The 9,000-nt window shown below is 36.9% G+C and overlaps 1 pseudogene; it reads right to left on the bottom strand.

The window, feature by feature from the left end:
• Positions 1-2,520: 2,520 nt before the first annotated feature.
• LOC130934313 (TOM1-like protein 1) lies at positions 2,521-4,670 on the bottom strand (annotated as a pseudogene).
• Between the last annotated feature and the right edge of the window lie 4,330 nt (positions 4,671-9,000).

Genomic DNA, 9,000 nt, shown 5'->3' with positions numbered 1-9,000 from the left:
AGATTAGACATGGCTTCTCAGCCAGCCAGATTTCAACAAATCATCATGAAACTCTAGAATTCATCTTCAAGAATTTCGAAAAAAAAATACCTAATCTAAGCAACAAGATGAACCGTCAGTTGTCCAAACTAGAACAATCCCAGGCATTGTTACCAAAAGCTTGCTCAAAACTAGAACAATCCCCGGCAACGGCGCCAAAAACTTGGTGCGCGAAATTGTGAACAATACTTTTCACAACTCTCATAATCCCTGGTCATGAACTCCAAAAATTTGGTGGTTCCATTCCATGGCATTACACAACTTCGCACAACTAACCAGCAAGTGCACTGGGTCGTCCAAGTAATACCTTACGTGAGTAAGGGTCGATCCCACGGAGATTGTTAGCATTGAAGCAAGCTATGGTCATCTTGTAAATCTTAGTCAGGCAAACTCAAATGTATATGATGATGAATGAAAACAACATAAAAGATAAAGATAGTGATACTTATGTAATTCATTGGTAGGAACTTCAGATAAGCGTATGAAGATGCCTTCCCTTCCGTCTCTCTGCTTTCCTACTGCCTTCATCCAATCCTTCTTACTCCTTTCCATGGCAAGCTCGTGTAGGGTTTCACTGTTGTCAGCAGCTACCTCCCATCCTCTCATTGAAAACAATTGCATATGCTCTGGTCACAGCATAGCGGAATTCATCTGTCGGTTCTCAATCAGACCGGAATAGAATCCAGTGATTCTTTTGGCGTCTGTCACTAACGCCCCGCCCTCAGGAGTTTGAAGCACGTCACAGTCATTCAGTCATTGAATCCTACTCAGAATACCACAGACAAGGTTAGACCTTCCGGATTCTCATGAATGCTGCCATCAGTTCTCGCCTATACCACGAAGACTCTGATCTCACGGAATGGTTGGCTCGTTTGTCAGGCGAGCACTCGGTTGTCAGGCGATCAACCATGCATCGTGCAATCAGGAATCCAAGAGATATTCACTAAGCCTCAGATGCTTGTAGAACAAGAATGGTTGTCAGTCACCTTGTTCATGAGTGAGAATGGTGATGGGCGTCAATCATCACCTTCATCAAGTTGAAGAACAAGTGATATCTTGGACAAAGAACAAGTGGAATTGAATGGAAGAACAATAGTAATTGCATTAATACTCGAGGTACAGCAGAGCTCCACACCTTAATCTATGGTGTGTAGAAACTCCACCGTTAAAAATACATAAGCATAAGGTCTAGGCATGGCCGAATGGCCAGCCTCCCAATGATCTAAGATAGCATAAAACGGAGATAGCTACCAAAGTCTTTTTGATACAATAGTAAAAGGTCCTACTTATAGATAACTAGTAGCCTAAGGTGTACAAAGATGAGTAAATGACATAAAAATCCACTTCCGGGCCCACTTGGTGTGTGCTTGGGCTGAGCAATGAAGCATTTTCGTGTAGAGACTCTTCTTGGAGTTAAACGCCAGCTTTAGTGCCAGTTTGGGCGTTTAACTCCCAATTAGGTGCCAGTTCCGGCGTTTAACGCTGGAATTTTTTGAGGTGACTTTGAACGCCGGTTTGGGCCATCAAATCTTGGGCAAAGTATGGACTATTATATATTGCTGGAAAGCCCAGGATGTCTACTTTCCAACGCCGTTGAGAGCGCGCCAATTGGGCTTCTGTAGCTCCAGAAAATCCACTTCGAGTGCAGGGAGGTCAGAATCCAACAGCATCTGCAGTCCTTTTCAGTCTCTGAATCAGATTTTTGCTCAGGTCCCTCAATTTCAGCCAGAAAATACCTGAAATCACAGAAAAATCACACAAACTCATAGTGAGGTCCAGAAAAGTGAATTTTAACTAAAAACTAATAAAAATATACTAAAAACTAACTAGATCATACTAAAAACATATTAAAAACAATGTCAAAAAGCATACAAATTATCCGCTCATCACTCATCACTGGCTCAACAACCACAACACGATCTTCTTCACTGCAAATTAAGAGTATGATAAAAAAAGGGTATCAACTAACTACCATTCTGGCTTTAAAAAAAATTCAAGTTTTGACAAAATGACCCTTCTGAAAAAGGGAAAAAAATGACATTTTGGCTCCCCAAAGATAATTTCAGTTTGACAAAATAAGCTATTTTCTTCATAAGTGGCAAATAGCTCATGCATTTGATTCAACTTTTTATTGGAACATTTGAAAAATTATTTAGAAAGTACATACAAATAATCGAAGAAAAATTCAATCTCTAGGAATACAATAGTTTTCTTACTTAAATCATAACTGGGCCTTATAATCTAATCTTATTAGCTAAAAATTCAATTATCAATTATATACAATAAATAATAAATAAATATAGTAGAGCTATCACCAATTCAACAACTAATTTTGGGTATTATATGAATTTAAAAATAAATATTTCCACTCTCATTTTCTTCTGGCTATTTTTGCTAATACAAAGATGATGAACCAGAAGAAAAGGAAGGGAGCAAGAAATACTGAAATAGTACCTCATAAGCGTTGGATTTGGTACCAAGCTAGATCAGAACATCAACACTCTTTACCTGAAAACCAGAAGAAAATGTTAAACATGATTAACTAAAAGCCCTCTGAATTTGAAGGCCCAAAATATCCTTAAAAGTTTGCCTTAAAAACACATGAAGCTAAATCACAACATTACCACCCATTTCCCTTCCCAAAAAAGTTTTAAACACGGATTTGAGAAGCTGAAAACTCATGAGTTTTTCTTAGCATAATGAACACGAATCCATATAACGGGGAAAAAAAGTCCAGTTTTGAAGTGAACCCGATGACGAAAAAATTAAAGAGAAGTTGAAAACAATGGATTTGAGAAAGAGAGGAATGTACCCAGATTGAAATAGGAGAGATCCATACCTGAAGCATTAGCAGGGGCAGTTTTCAGATATGAAATCTATGAGAAAAGTGACATTTTTTTATGAATCTATGAGAAAATTGAATAAATAAGACATGAGTAAAATCAAACGGAACACACTTATCCATCCTTGTTGATAGGAAAAAAGAGCAATCTCTTCTTCACTGTATAGGGAAAAAAAGCAATCTTTTACAGCCATGCACTCTACAAAGCTAAAGTCAACCCATAAACACTTCGCTCCCAAAATAATCTAATGTGAAACACCTAGTATTTCTCCAACAACCAAATTAATCCATAGAATTAAGAGCTATATAGTTATATATACTACAAACAAGCCAATGACAATTGTTTCTCAATTAGATAAGAATTACTAAGGTTAAATTTAATCACAAAATAGTAGTGTGAGTCACATATTGAGACAATTATAATTTAGTATTAATAGTTTGTAATGAATGATTCAATTACTACGCATGAATCAAGAACAAATAGAGAAAGACACACCAAAAAAAAGAGAAAAAATCAATTCCAATCAATAGTAAGAAAAAGCCACCGACAAAAAGAAGAACACAGACACAGACACTTACCAAAGACAAACACAGACATAGCCTCACAAAACAGAAACTATGCAATCATGTAGGCACATTATAAAGCTTCCATAGCATAAAAAAATCACATTTTGAACAAGGCACATGAATGAAAGCTGAGTTTGTTCGCTCACCTAGGTACAAGAGACATCTAATTTCATAGTGGAACCTTTAATTAATTTGGACCCTGTTGTGTGCACATATGCTTCCACTATCACACATATTTCTATATATACTAACAAATATTACACCAAACTAAATATATAAAATATACCTGTAATACATCTTGTTGTGGAGAAGACAACACAGTAGAAAGAAGCTCAATGCTGTTTCTAGCAACATCAAAAGCTTCTTTAGTTTGTTCAGGAGTAAAACTCTGCACAGGAATATCATCATGCTGAGTCTGGCGTGGAAAATCAAGTTCAACCTCAGACACCAAACACGGAGGAGTGAAAATAGGCATCAAGCTCTCGTTGTGATGGCCAGGGAACTGAATAACCCTTGATTTCAGACTCTGAACCACAAAATGGAAACAAGCAATCAACAATAACACTAACAATAACCCACACTAGCAAATTCAACAGCTAGAGCTAGTAACTAACCCAATCAATTTAGCCTAGGATTTTGAGTTTCTAGTTTCTAGGCATGATATGATTATCAGAAATTGTCCCTTGACTTCAACTTAACAATGAAGCAAATATGCATGAAATAGGAAAAAAAGGTAGTAGTACCTTGTAAGTTTCTTCATAAACAGGGAGATAGTGAAGCTCGATGGTGGATTCGCCTCAAGGCTCAATCATGATCAAAGCCTTGTTGCGGTTATTAAAACGGTTTGAGTATCGTCAATTAACCTAACCATATCATCAAGAACCCTCTCAGCAGCGACTTCAGAGAAAGCCTTCTCGCAATTCTTCACGGTGGTTTCAAGCAAGACGAGGGGCAAATTAATCGAACCTTTCAAGCAGCGACTTCAGAGAAACCCTAAACCATGAATCAAATCTTTACCGCTGACGCCAGCGATGCATCCGACGCCAAGCTCGACGGAGACGCCACCGGTCGTTTCCTACAAACACCAAAGACGTCGGCACTAGCAGAATGACGGTTGGCACTGACGGGTTGCCGCTGACGAGTGGCGCTGATGAGTTGCGCTGACGAGTGGTGCTGATAGTTGGCGCCACGTGTAAGAGAGGGAGACGGCGGCGTGGGGCATGAGCGATGAGGGATGGATGGATGTAGGTACTGCAACGGGTTGGAGGGAGGGGTTGTGACAGGTTGAGAGAAGGAGAAGGATGAGTGACGGTCAGATAGGGTTAGAAGTGATTTTTGAAACGAACACTTCTAGTCTAGGGTTAAAACATAAAACTTAGAAAAAAAAGTGAAGTGTGAAAAAAATGGGTGAGAAACTAAATTTTGGAAGGAGGGAACTCTATCGGTATGCTTTTGTAAGGTGCCCAAATAAACATAAGATATGAGCACGCTTTAAAAAGGTGACCAGTAAAAAACTAACTAGCCACGCTTTTTAAGCGTGCCGGTTTCTCTCTATGGCCACACTTTTCAAGCGTGGCATAAAAAAGCGTGGCCAAATCACAAATCAGTAGCCACCCTCATAAAAGCGTGCCGATTTCTCTCTATGGTCACGCTTTTGCAAAAAAAAAAGCGTAGTCAAATCCCAAATCAGTGGCCACTCTCGCAAAAGCGTGTTCATAAACCACTTTTGGACACATTTTAAAAGCGTGGCAAGAAAAAAGGGTGCCAACAGGCCTTTTTTCTTGTAGTATACCTATTAATCTGACACACACTGCATTATTAGTGTATAATATTCAAAGCTGCTGGGTCTATAACTCTATATTATACCAATGCAAGACAAAGTAAGCTTTACATATAGATATTATTATTTATACTAAATGAGTAGGGTCACCACCAATAATTAAGGGTGTTCAAGCTAAGGATCTAATACAAAAAATATATATGAACGACATGTATGAAGCAACGTTTATTGACTTTAGGCATGAAAAGAGTTGTTTTTTATATTTTTACTTGAAAGGGTTCGATTAATTTACAATGTTAATGATGCTTTTGTTGGAGACTAGTCGGGAGAATAGGGTCTCACACACATACTTATAATTGAGTGCACCAGGATCTTTGTAGCATTTCAAATATATTTTAATTAAAGAGAACCGTCCAAATGCAAACATTATTATATGTTTAATGATTAATGATATATATAGTCCGGAATATGATAAACTACGCTGAAAAACAGCTGATCATATATGCATGTATGTGTTTAAAAATTATAATGTTAATTAACCGAGACTCAAGATTATTTAAGAAGAAATTGATTGAATGTTATAAAAATTTACGGAATTAGTCGTAATAAGTAATTTGATCTCTGGTCTCTCATACGAGAATATTTATGTTTTCTTTACTGGATCGAAAAGCACTACATACGTTAGAAATAATAAAGTAAATATCTCTACATGCTTCACTTGTGGAATTGTGGAGACAATGTATTCCAAAAGTCTAATGGTAATTTTCGTTACACTACTAGGTACTTGATTTTTATTAAATCATATTAAAATATTATCTATATATTAGTAATATTTTAATAAATGTTTAATATACCTTATATTACTAAAAAGTTTTGCTAATATTCTTTTAAATATTTAATAATATTTAATAAAAATGTTATAAAAAATATTCTATAATAATATTATGAAAAATATGACAATAGATCATTTATGATAACACTTAAAGAAATGTTACAATAGATATTTTTTGTAACAGTTAAAAAAATATTACCATAAATAATTTTGTAACACTTAAAAAATGTTACTACAGATATTTTTTGTAACATTTATACCATAGGTATTTTCTATAACACTTAGAAAAATGTTATTATAAATAATTTTTTATAACACTTAAAAAATATTACCATAGATATTCTATAGCAATACTCTAATAAATGTTACAAAAAGATTTTCTTTGCTAACAATAAAAAATATTATAATAGATCTTTAGTAATATTTAAATGCACAAAATATTGAATTAATTTTTTTTCAATTACATATTCTACACCCACTTTACAAATTAAAACCAATATATTTAAACATTAAAATTAGTTCAATAAGTCAATTTTTCTATTTCTTCAATATGCTTACATAATTAAATACACATTAAAATGTGAAAATGGCCTATTACAGTAAAACAAATGTGAAAATGGCCTAATTTCTTTGAAATCTAGAATAAAACTATGAACCTTTGAGATCTAGAATATCTTGATTGTCGACAAATTCAATGTAACTCCAATCGATCTCCTCCTTCTTGTACTCTTTCTGCTCCATATTTGAAAACATGTTGGAGAATAAATATTTAAGACCATGAGTACATGTTTAAATTGAATTAATGGTGTTTATCTTTCAACTATACAAACAAGAGACACTAGTAATTATAAACAAAATAATATCTTTATAACAAATAAACCTGACTAAAATGTTGCTGAAGCTTTTTCTTGGTCAAATTAATACAAAATTGCTGAATCTGTTCTATCCATAGGTATGTATGTGATCAACCTATTTGTGCAGTATACTCCCTACAAACCACGAGATGGTGACTGGCAAGATCATGCAGACTTAGTTTTCTTTTCAGAAAATAGCAACCTATGAGTAATATATGAAACATGAAGGCTTCTTAGAAATAGAATTTGTGTAAAATCGGAAACTGATGTGGCCAAAATTGAAAAGGAGTAACCGAAATTAAATACTAGAACTGTTATAGTCAAATAGAATGCAGAATAAATAATAATAAAAAAAATAGTGTAATTAAACTCATTTATACCTAAATTCAAAACCTAAATTCAAATAAACAACTTAATTAAAACCTAAATTCAAAACCTAACTACTAAATAACCAATTAAAAATCTAAATTTACTAATAATTATACATCAAATTAATTACGAATTAATTATCAAGTACATATTAAAAAGGATTGAAAGAGCCAGAAGATAACTGAACAAGAGAACTGAAACTCACCAAACCATGGGATGAGTACATGATGGAACCGGCGAGAAAATGACTGTGCAGGAACGATGGCGCAGGCGAGAAGTGGACGACGCAACGACAAAGCAACAAGAGGATGAACCAGAGGCGAGAAATTACATGTGCATGATTCAGATCTAGATCAAAAGCAGTAAGAGATGAGAGATTGATTATAGGTTATGTAAGACCCAGAATATTTGAAAAGTCTTTTTATGAGTAAGTCTCAAATCATATAGTTGTTTATAGCCTTAATTTCAGAAATTATTTTATTAAAGATAATTAAGGCAAGTTTTGATTTATTGGATTTGAGATAAGTTATGATTTTTATCCAATTTCACAATTGTTGGATTATTTTCTATATTCAAATTTATAAAGTTGGTAGTTATGAAATAATAAGAATTTTATAAGATTTGGATTAGATAAGTAATATTTTAAATATTATTACTGCTATTTTGGAAAAATGGATAAATTAAGTATATTATTTCTAATTTTTGGATTTGGGCATTTTATTGAAAATAATTTGTGAAATTGATGAGCAAATAGTATTTTCTATGTACAAATAGTGTTGGATTTAATTTTGGTTTTCAATTACTATATTATTTCCAATTTTATGTGAAATTACCAAAATGCCCTTAACCCTAATTTTCAAAATAAAACCCTAAGATCCTACCCGGTAACCCATTGCTTCCCCGTGCCCCAGCTGCAGCCGAAACCCTTCTTTTCCTAACTCAGCAGCGTTTCTCTTCCATGATGGAACAAAAGGAGGAAACAGAAGGGGGGAGAAGAGAAACGGGGAGGAGAGGAGAGCAGAGGGGGAGGACGGCGTCGGCGGGCGTCACTGCCGCCGCGCCGTCGCGTCGCGCAGAGACAAGAGAAGCTGAAAGGGGGGAGGGGACCTGAGAGAGCGAGGAACAGGCAAGAGAGAGTGAGAGGGTCGCGCCGCCACAGTCGTCCAGGGGGAAACGCCGGGAAGGAGGAGCTACTGCGCTGCCCAGAACCGCGCTCAACTCACCGCTGTTCAGGCTCTGGTTTGCCATCACCCTCGTGCAGCCGCCGCCGCAGAGTAGCCTTGCATCCGCCGCCGTCTTCGCAGGAACTTGGGTGGCCGCGGCCGCTCCTCGCCATGGAGCCCGTGTCATCGTCGTTCAGCCATCACCGGAGCAGAGCAGACGAGAGAGATCTGAAGGTGTGCTGGGAGTCCAGCCACCGCGCCCAGCCGCTGTTTGCGTCGCCGGCGCCGCCTCGGTCGGAACTGCCGCCATCAGAAAAGGGTTCTGGCCGCCAGGGGTGGTTCTGCGACTCCCGGGACCACCGCCGGAGCCTCTGGCTACTTCTTCCGTCGCCGGAAAAACTCTACCGGTAAGGGCTTTGAATTTGGTTTATTCGTTTAAGATTCCGACAGCTTTATCGCCTCTGTATGTGGGTTTCAGTTACCAACGCCGGAGTCCGGTCGCCGCTGTCACTTGAGGTGGCTGACGTGCTGCTGCCGAACCGGTTCAAGAGACC

This window comes from Arachis stenosperma, chromosome 6 (assembly GCF_014773155.1).
Source record: "Arachis stenosperma cultivar V10309 chromosome 6, arast.V10309.gnm1.PFL2, whole genome shotgun sequence".
NCBI lineage: Eukaryota > Viridiplantae > Streptophyta > Magnoliopsida > Fabales > Fabaceae > Arachis > Arachis stenosperma.
The sequence above is the reverse complement of the archived record's forward strand: the minus strand, read 5'-3'. Positions and strand labels throughout refer to the sequence as shown.